This window comes from Anser brachyrhynchus (assembly GCF_964034855.1).
Source record: "Anser brachyrhynchus genome assembly, chromosome: 3".
Classification (NCBI taxonomy): domain Eukaryota; kingdom Metazoa; phylum Chordata; class Aves; order Anseriformes; family Anatidae; genus Anser; species Anser brachyrhynchus.
The window spans coordinates 1,320,151-1,334,861 of record NC_137696.1 but is presented as its reverse complement, the minus strand read 5'-3'; the positions used below and the strand labels follow the sequence as shown (position 1 = coordinate 1,334,861).

At 39.2% G+C, this 14,711-nt stretch overlaps 1 long non-coding RNA gene across 1 annotated transcript in view; it reads right to left on the bottom strand.

Annotated features, from left to right (window-relative positions):
• The window catches only part of LOC308192985, a 221,328-nt gene that overhangs the window by 112,690 nt on the left and 93,927 nt on the right, over window positions 1–14,711 (bottom strand). The window contains exon 5 of the long non-coding RNA XR_013949271.1: window positions 13,614–13,686. This is a non-coding gene — a long non-coding RNA (uncharacterized lncRNA). The remainder of the gene's footprint in view (window positions 1–13,613; window positions 13,687–14,711) is intronic.

The following is a 14,711-nucleotide window of genomic DNA, read 5'->3' as shown; positions in this document are numbered from 1 at the left end:
CTCATCATATGGTGACTGCATCTCTCCCCTGTGCCACATTGTGGTCATGCTAAATTGTGGTCAGGGGCTTACACTAGGGATGAGATACAATGAGAGATGGAGCAGGGAGCTGGAGTAGGAGGGAGAGGTATGCAGCCACCTGTAGGCAACACGCTGGGACAACACAGCTGCTCTCCTCCCCTGGTCCAGCTGTGGAGAAATGGGAATGGAGCTGGAGAAGAGTCATTTTCCTTCTAAGTGCAACAGGCTCACAGAGCACCTAGGAACAGCTTCTGGTACAGGGAATTGTGGTCACCAACCTTTCTACCTGAAAGCAGGAAGCAGTTTTTGTATCCTCCACGTGCAAAACTCAGTGGCAAGCGGAGGTTTAAGCAGAGGTGAGCTGACGACCTACCAGCTATACCAGCTGCAGGAAGACGACTGCCCTGGGGTACTCTGCAACCCTTCCTGCAGCACTACCAAGCAGCCAAATGCACAGGAGCGAGACCTCTCCACGTGCCAGTTAGACCTCTTGGATGGACACACAAACCTCTCAGCTGTGTACTCCAAACACCTTTGTGTACATTTTTTCCTAAAAACACTCTTACTTTCCTTACCCTCTTTTGGGGTAGCGCCTTAAAGAAGTGGTTTGTCGCAACTCAAAAAGCAAAACCCCCAGCAAAGAAATGAAGCCTTCAGCAGCCTTCCTCCAAGGAAAAACTGCTGACATGTAACAGCTGAGATATAGATCAACAGAAATCAGCATTTCTGAAGTTAGTTTTAGCACAGGGCAGAAAGGAATAACTAGTCAATTCAAGTTTAATCTCAGTGGAATTCTTTACCTTCTCTAAAGAAAGGAGAGCAAGGATGGTCAAGATAAGAATTGCTTGGAATGCCTAAAATAATTTAAAACTTTCTTTAGGTATCTCAAGTTCATCCATGATAAATAATTTGCTGAAAAGCTAAGCTGAAACTAAATCGCTTTGGCTACACTGGGCTGTTGATTTTTGACTGAATTTACCATTAGCTATAAATTGATGTTCCTTCTGAAAACGATGGCACAGTGAACTATGAAGTCAGTCATCTCCTCAGTGGACATAAAGGGAATTGTGCCTAACCCCACAATCCACCAGCTGGAATAAATGACTCTGCTGTTGGATTACAACATGCAAAACATTGAGGCAGTAAAAGAAATGATCCTTTAACACCATAACAGTTTGTCTGAAAGCACTCCAAAAACCCATATAACTCTATCGTGACTGCAGTCTTCTGCGTCATTCCTGTGGAGCACAGGTACACTTTTAATCATGGTATAAGCAGAGAGGATATAAATAAAAATAGGACACAACACAAGGATGAATATAAACCATTTACTGCATCATCTCTCATTACAGAAACTACCCTGCGGTTCCTGCTTTGCTCTGCTACTTGTAAGCTATATAATTGCTTGTCCCCTGACAATGCTATTTATGTTGCCTCCTCTCACACTATACATTACTCTCTGTCCTGTAGGATATACACGTATATGCTAATATATTATTAATATGATAACACTGGGCCTCATTTTCTTGCAATTTTTTAATACTAAACTGGTAACAGCTGCACTGCAGCTTCTGTTCAACTGTTTTTCAGTAGCAGAAAACTTCCAGGGGGCAGAAAAAGGGAATGGGAAGAAAAAGTCTTCACTTGGGGCTTGAATTGGCCTCCAAAATATCATCAAAATACTGCCTAAAAGATGTGTTTTTGCAAAGTGTGGGAAAACCCTTCAGTGATGTATGGGTTACTCAGTGGGAAGAAAGTAGATTTTGGCTATACGTACACATTAAACTGCACACAAGCCTAACATTTATAAATTTCCCTATAGAGAGGTGAATATTACCAGAGACCTGGGAGGGAGATAGGAGGCAACTGAAGACAGAAATACAGGAAAATGGTAATTTTAGCATGCACCAGGAAAAAAAAAAAAAAACACTTTATATTTGTTCTTTCCTTAGAGATGTACAAAATTTCAGGAAGCGAGCACAGCAAGTTCATAAGTAGGATAACTTACCTACAAAGTCAAGTTTTATAGTAGCAACGAAACTTTTCATAGCTCCTAAATAGTGTAAGGAGAGAAACTGGATTCTCTGTTTTCTGTTCTTTTTGTAAAGGTAATGAAGCCCAGATTCAGCAAAGTACTTGAACAGGTTCTTAAATGGTAAGCAAGAATGTTATCTCAACTAACTTGTACGGAAAGAGTCAGAAGATTCAAGCTAAGCATGACTTGAAAATAATTTTTTGAATTGATACCATTCATCTGACTGAGCAGATGTAAAACATGAGTAAATACTAATATGGGGCTATTATTCATTTTCCTTCTTTCCTCAAACCCACAAATTGACAACTGTACTCAACAATGTTGGGAAGACAAAGATTTTCCACTCACTTGTTTTTATGCACAAGAAACTCAAAGTAATATTTTTTTTCTTATAACTGCTCTCCTGCGATGGGAGGAAAACTCTTGTTATGCTTTTATCTTGAATTCAGTAAGTCCTGTGAGAGGTGATTGTTTACACTTGGCCAAATGTTTCCACATTTGTGCCAATTTTAAAACCACGGATTTGTTCTTCTCAGTGATTATTGATGCTGAGATGACGACCACATTCTGTGCTGTTCTCATCTACTTACAAGTATAGATAAGCTTTCTACCAAAAGAATTCCTTTTAAACCTGCAAGACAGTAACATCTTTCACATGCAATGCAAAGGGAACATAAACACAGATAGCTGCTAAAGACCTGACTTTGTAATTACCATTATTTGTAATAAATGTTTTTAGTTTAGCCTAGATATAAATAATTCACAGCTGTATATTCAAAAAACTAGTCAGAATCTCATGTCACTATCCATAATTTATTATGGATATCAGTCCCAGGTGTCTGCTGTTGGAAGTGATCAGTGAAGACAGACTATGGACAGGATTTGCTTCCACTTACACCAGTACAAAAGAGTCAAGGTTTTATTTTATGAAAACAGCAGGGAAAGATTTGGCCCAGAACTTCAGAACATTTTTAGTTGGAGGAATTACAATACCGACAGGACAAACAGAAAGGCCTGCTGTATGCCTCCTGTTCTGTATCTCCTCTTGGATGACCTTGAACCATTTTCAACTTCCCTCAGCTTCTGAACTGTTTCGGGTCGCAAATTCCGTGGCACAGACCAATTCACACTGATGCTCATATCTCATCTTAGCATCACTGTTAATGCCAGCTACATCAGCTGACCTATCCCAGCAGTTATAAAGGCACCAGGGCAGCAGGTACTGCAGCAAACGCAGAACTTGGAGCATGTAAGTAGCTTCCTTTACTTCAAAGAGAAGTGTTCTGCTGGAACAGGGATATGAAGGCCATAACTGTCTTTAGGGGTACAGGTAAGACTATGACGTATATAAACGATTACTTCAGCAGTGTGAAGGATTCCTCAGACACCTTTTAGTCACTTTCCATCATCAGAAAGTTTCTTGCTGCTCTCACCTGCGTAACTGTTTCCTTCTCATGAACCTGTATTACAATACAGCTAGCTCAATGCTGTGGATCACTGAAATTAGCTACTGGACATTTCTAAATTAGAAAATTAAACGCTCTGCAAGAAATTCCAGTTTCAGACACTAAGATCTAACCTCATCACTTGCAGGCTAGTCAAGTAATCAAGAGATTTTCTACACAAATATCACTGAGCCCAACTGCTGCTTCTCAGCCTTTTTGCAGACCAGCCCAAGTGTTTTTAATCCCGCCTTTCTACCCATCACAGGACATAAAGGTTTCCACTGTATGTTCTGAGAGCTATGCAAAGCTGAACTGACAAGCTCACTGAAATTTCTACAAAATTTCTGTGAAAGGCATCTGTAAATAACAAAGTCTGTCAACACTTGCTGTTCTACACTGATTGCCAACATCTCACTCCTCTCAAAATAAATACCTCCTACAACTACTTTTAGTTGGCTGGAGTACTAGATATTTAAATGTAAGTTTAAAAAAAATCAAGTTTCCAATGTGAATTAATGATATTTGTTCACCATTAGAGAGAGACCTGGAGTCCATAAAACAGACCCAAAATATCAAATCAAAGTATGTTGCTCTCTGTACATAGAACTGCTGGGCTTGAATGGACTTCAAATGGCACCTCATCCTTCCTCAAGTGATTTATGACAGCTGCTTCATCATGCTGTTCTGCACACAGTAGTCCGCAGTGCATTTCCAGGTTTCGTTAAATCCTGGATAGAAGATAACCCATTCATTATTTCCCGTTTCTAAAAGTCTGAAAAGCAGAAGTATCCAAAAACCAGTACAGGCAATCATTCCAAAGAGGAGGAACACATTCAGCAGTAATAATTACTGAGCAAAAATCAAGCAGCTAGAGCAGAACACATATATCCCATTTCAGAGCATTCTTTCTTGACAAAGAAAGAAAATAAGCAAGTGTTTTAAGGAACAGCCATTTAGTATATCCCTCTTAGGCAGAAATCAGCCATGAGACTGTAAAATACTAGGTGAAAGCAAACACATACCACGACATAGAAACCACACTTCAAGTGTTCCGGCACTATGTTACAGACAGGTATACCAACACAGAGTTATCACTATGAAGAGTACTATACTGAAGAGTATCTCCCACTAGAGATGAGTAATTATGCAATGCAAGACTACTTTTACCCAATATCACCCATTTAATGGTATAATCACCTAAGGAACTTACCCAAAGTCTCTTAACGAAGTGCATGGAGTACCCAAGAAAAGATCAAAACAACATGATTAGCAAAGCAAAAATGAAAATGATAGAAATCTTTGAAGAGGATTAATACACATGGGTCCAGCTGGCAAGCTCCATCCCAAAGACCCAGCCAAATATTATGCCTCAAATTTGCAAGAAAAATGCTACTGTCTGATCATATCCTTCTTCCATCTACAAACAAACACCAGAATAATCCAGCATTTACATTTTCTCTGTCTGCAGACTCATCACAAGTAGTAAAGTCCATCTCCTTCCTGTTACCAAAGGTATGAAGAGCTAGACACTTGCAAAATCACTTAAGACAGCAGGTCTGTAGGGAAATAGAGACGCTTTCTGCCAACCAACTCTTTTAAAGTATTAAGAACTTTAAAACAAGCTCTGGCCGTGCTTCTGTTGGCTGGACTTTTACTATCAAACAGCCTGAAGGGCCACGTTACCATTTCAGACAGACTCATCGATAGAGGGAGAAGTACATTTTACAGTATAATCCCACTTTATAAACTCACATTCAAGAAGGATGGAGTTAAAAACCAGTTCCAGTTCAGCTGCTGATAGAGAAATAGGTCCTTTCAGGTGAAATAAGTCTCACTCAATTGCCCCAACGTTACTTACAAAGCCAAACTGAGCGTTAGCACAAGCAAATGAAACTCTGCTATGGATCACAGCCTTCCCATCCCATAGCCAGGAGCCAGAGGGGCAGCTGATGTGGACGACTCTATAGGAGGAGGATGGTCCTGTGTGAAGCAGGAAGGAGCTCAGCACATCTGCCCTGCAGACAGAGCAATGGCTCTACCCGCTTCACGTCGTACATCATCCCCCAAAACCTCACAGAGTGCAGAGACAAGGACAGGAGCTGCACAAATTCCCACAGCATCGCTGGCCCTGGCAAAGACTGCGTCACATCAGCACCATCCAGCTCAGAGGCCAAAATCCCCTCTCCAGTGAGAGGGAGGCATGCAACCGTGCTTGATTTAAATTCTTATCCTCTCATTTGATAAAGCACAGCACATCATTATAGCCATCTTTTCAATAAAATGGAACATTTATTTTAGGCACAAAAACAGGCAACTTAATTATGACCCTTCTGATGAGATAGTTCCTAGGTTTTCTATCAACATGTTCCCAGACCCATTCCCAGGGGAATTCAGTGGTAACATGAAGAGCGTGACCGTTTATTTGGCTTAAGGAACACATTAATTTATCTGGCTTATAGAATTTAAACATCTGACGAATGACAGTGTGGTTGATTTTATTCATCAGCTAATTGCTTTGCCACCTGGAGCTGCAGCTTTATATATTCAGCTTATAAAAGATCTGAAAAGGATCTCAATTATTCTTTAATTTGTTCCTTGAATATAAAGTAGGAAAATCTGGCTTAATCAAACATTGTCTCAATTCTATTGGGATATGTCTAGTTACCTTATAACAAGGTAAGCTTTCATTTAATCATATGATATGATAATTTCCCACTTTCAAGCCAAGTATCCTCTTAGTTACAATCAATTTTCCACTGAAAAAATAAACATTGTCTCTTTACTGAAATCCCTGTAGAGGAAAATAGTCCTTTTAATGCAACTTGCTGTTAGTACAACCATCCTAGGAATTTTTGTGTTGGAATTCATTAAACCCCCTAATTTAGCAGTGACGGGCAAATTGTGATATCCTGAGTTTTTGGAAATGACTCTTAATGCGCAGGGCAACTTTCAGCTTAGTTGAAAGGCTGATAATGAGCATTTGGGCAGAACAGTGGAATCAGCTAAATCTACCTTTTTACCATATAATAGAATTTTATCTCATAAGAAATTCTGTGAAAATTCAATGGCCAATATTCTTTGTAAATGTAAAATTTGAAAGCAAATAAAGAGGAGAGAATATATGTCAAACAAAGTAGCTTTTCTCCAGAAATTGTGTTTAAAAAACCCTGTGTTTCCATACGCAGATTATGAAATTTATATATATCAACAGTCTTGCACAGTCATAAAATGATATTTGTCCACAACTCCACACCCCAACAAAATATTTCCAAACAACGGAGCACATTCACCCATTAACAGAGAAATCCAGATTGTACAATGAGCTATGGAAAGAGTGGAAGGAAGATAAAGAGTAGTCTGTGTGCCTAGGAGAGTGCAATAGTATGGAGTTTGCTACCTGAAAATGGTAAGATGAATTAAGAAGTTGAAGACACCGCCACATTGAATGTGAAGCAAGTATAAGTTTGTGTGGGAAAGAAAAGAAAAAAACGTGCATGACTGCAAGGAAATCCTAATGAATTTGAACTGATTGAAGACTCTTTCTTTAACCCAACCTGCTGCCTGGCACAGTCCTCAGTGCTGAGCCAGACATGCTGCTTACAAGTGAGGAGTCCGAAGGCCAGTTGTACTGAAGAAACCTCTAATGATGAAAATGGCATGACAGGCTGGAGAAAGAATTAGATAAGGAAGGTAACATGCGAAAGAGAAAAGCAAGTTAAAAACAAAGCTTTATGTACTAAGTCCTGGAATGCAAGCGAGCCAGAGGTAGGAAGGCAAAACTGAACCTGCTGGTGCTTTTACAGGTAGAATAACCCTTTGTGTAATCAGAGCACTGAGGACCTTTAACATCCAGACAATGGAAAAGCAGTGGCAATAGCAGCACAGAGGAAGGCAAGTCTGAACAGCACACTGAAGTAGCTGACACAGCCTGATCTGGGCCATCCTGGAATGGTTTGGTACAATAAACAGGCTTATATGAGAAACAGAAGTTCTCAGATGAGGAAAACAAACAAAAAAATCACCCAATAAAAGACACAAGTGAAGATCTACCTACTGATATCTATTTTGCATCCCTGGCTTTAGTTGTCATATGTTCCAGCTCCAATTGCCTTCCTTTATCAGTGTGGGATGCTCCTCATTTTGCTTATCTGGAATTTCACAGCAGTCATGTGACACTAATGGCATCAACAACATAGATGTGTGGTATTAACATGGCGCTCTTTATAGGAATTGTTGTTAATCAATGTAGTTATTTTAAAATCATACTTGTGTTGGAGCAATTCTATTTTAGCAGCCAGTTGCATTAACTTTTCCTCAGATAAGAAGGGGAGATCTCTCTGGAACTCTCTTCTCTGGGAATGTCATCTTTGTTCCCCTCTAGCATCTAATACACATGAGGTTGAGGCAACAGCTGAATTCTCAATTAGCTTTGTTCACTGAATTTAAGACAATAATATCTATTTTTAGCACTGAAAAAATCTTTTAATCCGTCTCGGTATTGCTTTAGAGAAAGCTGGATCTTGGATGTATTGAAGATATTGTGAATTTCCAGTCTGACTATTTTGAGAGAATTCTGTAAAATGGGTATATTTTTAGGAAGAAAAATATATACATTTCCAAAGCTAACACCCATACATGTTTTCTGCATTACAAATATCAAGGGCCCAAATATGACTGGCCAGCAGGAATTAGCTTAATTTACATATCTTCTCAATGCAGCCTGTGATGCATGTTGTGCAACCATAAAACAAACCAGAATAAAGCAAACTCCAAATTCTAACAGGTTGAATAGACACAAGAAAAAAAGTAGACCTAGACAGTCTGTAAAGACTGCATTCTGGGACAATATATGAATATTAAATTCTAACACAGGCATACCAACAGGTAAATATTCATTCTCACTTCCTCATGAACTAACTGCCTTTTCTGCCAAGAATAATAATGCAATGTGATCTACAAAGCATCACAGAGCATTAAAAGTGATAAAGTCTGTCCTTTTATGCAGTGCTAGCATGAGAAAAGAGAGCACTAAGTTTTGTGCAAGTGTAAAAGCACCACGTCCAACAGAATGACTCCTGGCAGAAATCAGAAATACTTCCCGTATGCTTAGAACTGGAGTCACTAGACAGAGCAGAAATAGAGTATCCTTTGCCACAGCTTTAATATCACCCAGTGGTGCTTACCCCACATTTCCAAAAATTGCGAGAAGCCAATCCTGATAGCCATGTGTATGTCATTAGATATACAAACATATGAACTCTAAACACAGTTATTTGGGACTTAGTTGTCCCCTTTCGGTCTATTCCCATTCTCTAGTTATGGAAATAGCAAGATACTACAGTAGCCCCATTAGATTTTGGCTAGCTTCAGAGGGGCTGTCCTGGCCAACCAGAAGGAGAATGTACTTCATTCTCCCAAACATATGGCAGCTATCAAGTGGCGCACTCAATTAGAGCTGTTCAGCGCTCTCCCAACCTAATCTTTTTTCAATGAATAATCTTTTGTTTTCTTAAAGAAATATCTATACATGAAAAACACATGTTAGATGGGGATTTGGGACAGAATTTCCTTTATTAAAAAGAAAATCTATTTTCATCTTCTAGGCTGTGGTCCTCTGTTTTATTTTCCTCCTGCTTCATCTCTTTAGCCTCCAACAACTAATAGCGAAAAAAGAATCCCATCCTCCAATTTTTAGAAACTAAAAGCCTTGGAAGAGTTTTATTACAGAAAAAAAAAAAAAAAAAAAAAAAAAAGAGGAGAAGGACAGATTTAAAATAAAAATAACTTGCCAAACAGATCCAATAGTTTTCCCAAGTTTCCAAGCTTCATGTGTTGCCAGAGCAAGTAATATTTCTCAGGCTCAAATTAAACAGCATCGCCAATGGCCACCTCCTCTCACATCTATCTACTCTCCATCTTGCAGCCGGATCAGCATTAGAGATCCTGACAGCACTGTCAAGAGATATCATGATTTGAAAGACCATGTACCTTGAGCATTTCTTTCAAAATTATCACTCTACATGAGAGCAGAATCTTAGCAGACGGATGCAAGTGCTCCTCCCTTTGCTTTGGCTGTTCTCTGAACGAATAAACTACTCTCAAAGCACATCACTTAATTTTAGCATAGACCAATAATTTCAATAGCCTAATTGTCAGGGGTAATAAGCTAAAGGTATAAGAAAGACCTCATCCGTTTTCATTTAAGCTCAGAGTTCTTGTCTTCTCAATTTCTCTTGACACAGAAGACAGGATAAAAAAAAAATAAGGAGCCAGAGGAAGAAAAAAATGGGAAAGCAACATCCGAACTTTCTCTGCCAACCTCCTGCCACAGCATGTGCATTTTAAAGAGGCAGCTTTACTACCAGCACTGGCACATAACTTTAATTCATTACAGGGCAGCCTCATTAAATTGACATGTTCTGAATGGACACCAGAACTAGAAATTACTCATGAATTCAGGTTTACAGAGCTCAGCACCAGATTCAGCTGGGCTGATTAGATGAAAGTATAATTCAAGTATACCTCTCAGCTGTCCCTCATTCAAGCAATGTTATTATTTCAAGCCCTAACAAACCTGTCTTCCTCAAGAATTTAGTACCTTCCCACTTTTACTGAGGAGAAGATTTACCTCTGAAATAAAGAATCACAAAAAAAAAAAAAAAAAGACATTATAGAAAGAGTTATTTCCAGTATAGAAACATGCTCCAGTGCATTCAGAATCTCTTGAAAAAGCAAATGTTTATTTTATGCCTTCCTCACTGTGGATCTTTGTCAGAGAGCTAGTTACCCCTTGACAAGTTAAGGCATAAGACTTTGGAGGGAGCATAATCTAAAAATGACCTGCACTGTGGAGAGAAGAAACCCAAGAAACACTAATATTGAGACCACCAAGTGAGGAAAAGCAATAGATAGCACAGGCTTTGAAAGGCAATATTACGTGCACATAAGCCAAGCCAGTATTTTGTAGCAGACAATATCCCAGCAGAGAGCACAAAGCTGATAATCCTCTCACTAGATAGCTCAAATCCAGAATCATTACATTAATTTGTGGATGTGATATTATGAGGATAGATATTAATTAAAAGGAGGAACAGAGAAGTGGTCAGGGAACTAAGGAGGCTGTCTTGAAGGAAGATGGAAAACGGCATTCGTTCAGCTCGGGTAGGCAACGACTGGGAAAAATCGTAACTGGCCACTTATCCGTGAAGGCTAGAAATCCCAGAGACAGAACATATCATTACAGCCACTGAGCAAGAGGAGGTATGGACAGCTGAGGAGAAGAGTGTTAACAAGCATCAAGGAGACTGGAGCTTTCACTGCTCTCCTCTGAGCTGGAGGAAGAGGGTTGTGCCAATGGAGCACATGGAGCCCGCTCTGTGTGCTTGCTTCCACCTGTAACAAAGCAGTAAGGTTGCCCTCAAGGAGGATTAACAAAAATGAAAGCCACCTCCTCACTGAAGTTTAAGCAGTGAGACTACAGCCTGCACAGCCTACAAATGAATAAAGCATTTTCAGTGTGTGTTTTATTTACAACAAACCACATTTTTAAGATAGCCAAAATGAGATAAATTCAACCCCAAGCTTACAATGCAAAAAGAACTTTTTTTGTTGTTGCTGGACACTAGTAATATAAGCAAGGAAAAGAAAGTTGGCACCCTTCTTATTTGATAGCCTCAAAGATGGGATACTTCCACATGCTGGGAATGTTCAAATAAAATTTTCAAAAATTCTCCTGCTCACCTCTGTGGGAGTTGATCTGAAGTTCAGCCTCACACCTCTAGAAATAAAGCCTTCAGTTAGTCTTCTGGGGTGCCTCTGCCTCTCCTATTGACAGTGTTCCACTTTTCAGGTCCTTCTTCAATACTCAAAGATCCAAGACGACTTGCTTTAAACGCCACCATTTATAGAAGACCACTGAAAGGCTGGATACCTGGTTTGTTGTTGGTTTTTTGTTTGGTTGTTGTTGTTGTTGTTTTTTTTAAGTCCTCTGAGAGAAAACTTCTCAGTGAAAGAATTCTAACTCCTTGCCACTGTGGCCCAAGCTCATATTGGATTTTAGCCAGCAAATGTGGGTAACAAAAGCTATTTCAGCAGTCCATACAGGCCTAATGCAGGCAGAGGTCCCTGAAATCCATCTTGCCCTGACTGTACTTGGACTGGTATCCACATTATCTTTAACCTTTCTTTGTTTAGTAGTATTGTAATCCCCTTTCCAAAACTCGGATCAAGGTACTTCCAGGCATGAGATTAGTCAGCTGTGAAGCTCTCCTTTGCCATAAGCAGCAGCAGTCCTACTGCTTGAAGCTTTAGAGGAAAATCTTGCCTCTAGGAAAGATGAATATGTTGAACATCCTTCAAATACATTGCTGAAAATGGTTACCGTGAGACATTAAAATTCCTTAATTTCAAGAATGAATTTTACAGATTCTTTGGATTCCTGAGTGGTGGATCTAGTCTTCAAATTATCTGTTGATCAAACCAAGAGAAGAACTACTATTTCTTCTTAGTCACCTGACATACACAGCATTAGGACAAAGGTCATGTTTCAGCCCTTTCAATAATTTTCACAGATTTTAACTAAAGCCAAAAGGCCTAATTTTTCTCTAGCACAAAGGGGTTAAAAAAAAAGCGTTCGCACTGAGGCTGATGAAGTTATATCCATATAAAACTGGTAAAGGTAAACTGAGCCCTGAAACGGGTTTTCAAGCTTAAATGGACTAGCAGAAGGCTTGTGTGAATGATCCTGTATGGAATGTGTGCAATAGCTGCCTCATCAAACCAGGACACTATGTAGAGATAACATGATACTACAACCATGTACTTGGCTACAACAATATAGGCAGCACTGTAATTACAATAATGACCTCCCAGAGCTATTGTGTCTTTAATTAAGTCTTTAACAGTAGGCATTTGCCACTTAATCCTAACTCACTGTAACTACTGCAGCGTATCATCTACATTTTCACAAAGAATTACTGTGTCATATTTCTGTCAGAAAGATGAAAGGGAATATTTTAGTTCAAGTGCCATTTACAGAATGAAACCGTATGAAGTAAGAGGCCCATAGATGTCCTTTTAACAGCACTTCATACCAAGTAAACGCTTCTGTTCCCTTTCTTTCTCTTACTACTCTGCTTCCTCCCAGCATAAACTAGGAGAAAGCAGGCAGGAGGGGCTACACAGAGCCAATATCACACCTGATTACACGGATGATAAAGCTGTGACAACAGATTTTATCCAGAATAGGGTGCACAGCAGCAGTGCCACAAACGAAGAGTTTTCAGGTTTCACTTAACTCTTTACCACTCGTCACAAACCAGCCAGAAAGCTGTCCTTATTCGTGCCCGCCAACCCTCACCACGCTGCGTTTGGATGGCAGAGCTTTCCTGAGATCCCTTTTCATTCCGAAGTGCTTTGAGCTCAATCAGTATTCAGTGCAAATGGGTATGGACATGTTATTTTCAGCATCAATAACAAACAGTTATCTCAGGGAATTTTTCTAATAACGGTTCTGCAAAAGTGTGTAATTCTTTCCAAAAATGTGTGCATATGTATGTAGAGGAGTTTCTGTCTGTTGTCTGAATGGCACCACTGTTAACTCAAACATGGAGATTGTGAGTAGCTCTGTCAGTTCTACTTTACTTTAACAGACTCACAGGCACCAGAGATGAGAACAATTTTCTGCTTGTTTATTTGAGAGATTCTTATTCTAACTATGGAAACCTGACTCGGCCCAATTTCCACATCTTTTCAGTGTCTTCTTTGATATGAGTATTTTCACTCCATTTTACTGCTCCCTTCCATCAACCCAAATACCACATCCAAACTGTTTGATGAATGAGAAGAATTAAAACTGAAAATTATCAAAGTAAAATAGTATGGGAATTTAAAAGTGATCAGCCTCTTGTGTATTTCTGTATCATCACAGACTCTCAACACTGTTTTGCCATCACATACCAGGAAAAAAAAAAAAGAAAAAAAGAAATACAAGATGATCTCTAGTTTTCCCTAGAAACAAAGTAGGGACTTTCTGTTGACAGTCAGCACTGGATTAACTCAGGCACTGTAATTGCTGTAGCCTTCCCAAATGCATCCGCATCCCAGTATCTTACCAGATTTTGACGTCTTCTCTGAGCCTTCTATTATTCCTCCAAGCTATTGTGTGCAGTGCCTTCCCTGGCTGGTCTGTAAAATACCAAAAATAACTCGTTGCTTGCATTAATATACTACTGGAATGACATTAAAAAATAGCATCAAAAATCTTTTCACTTGTCATAGCTACATTAATGTATCCTCTGCAAAGTCCTGTTCTTTTCTGGTCTTTCTGACCTTTGTCATGCTTGTTCTTCCCTTTTAAAAGATTTTTTTATGAGCCTGGAAAATACACCCCATTCACATCATAGGATAGATGTCAACTGTTGCCTGAAGCATTTACCTTTCTCCTTTCCCTTTCTTTCCTACTGTTTGTTGGACTGCTACAACAGGATTACCTTCCCAACCTGCTCTCAGTGGTAAAACCCCAGTTTCTAGAGCAGGAGAGACATGGATGCTCAGGGTTTCTTTTCTGCCACTTGAAGTGCAAGAAGTATTACTCTCAGGTACACAGATAAAACCTGTTAGCAAATTCTAATCTCCTGCCCACAAACCATGCAAGCCTGGTAAGGTAATCAAGGCTGACACAGACTGGGAAAAAAAAATGACAAAGCTATTTTGCATTGTAATACCTAATGCTTTATTCATACTACAAACCAAATTGAACACACACAAGTAGAAAGACTTATCAATAAATACCTGTTACATCACAGACAACCTATCTGTAGGAAGATAGTTAAATAAAAGATATTTGAAATAGCTGAGGAGATGCAAACTTTGTAAGCAAGTAATATAAGCTCTACAAATGCATCAGGAATTGTCTACAAGATTGGCTTATAACCATAGCTGTTTGGTGGGGTACTACATGAACAAAAAAAAGTTGGCTAAAAACTAGGTTTCTACTAGGAATGATAAAAATATCTTTTTGCTTCTGAACAAATCAACAATAGGGAGAAAAAAAGACAATATTTTTATTTAATTCTTTAGATATCAGCTAACCAAATGACAACACATCAAAATATAGCTGCCGTTCTTTCTGCTCACTACAAGATTTTACTGCCCACCAAAACTATCCCACTTCATTTTTTGATTAACTCCTTCATAAGGGCAGCTAATTG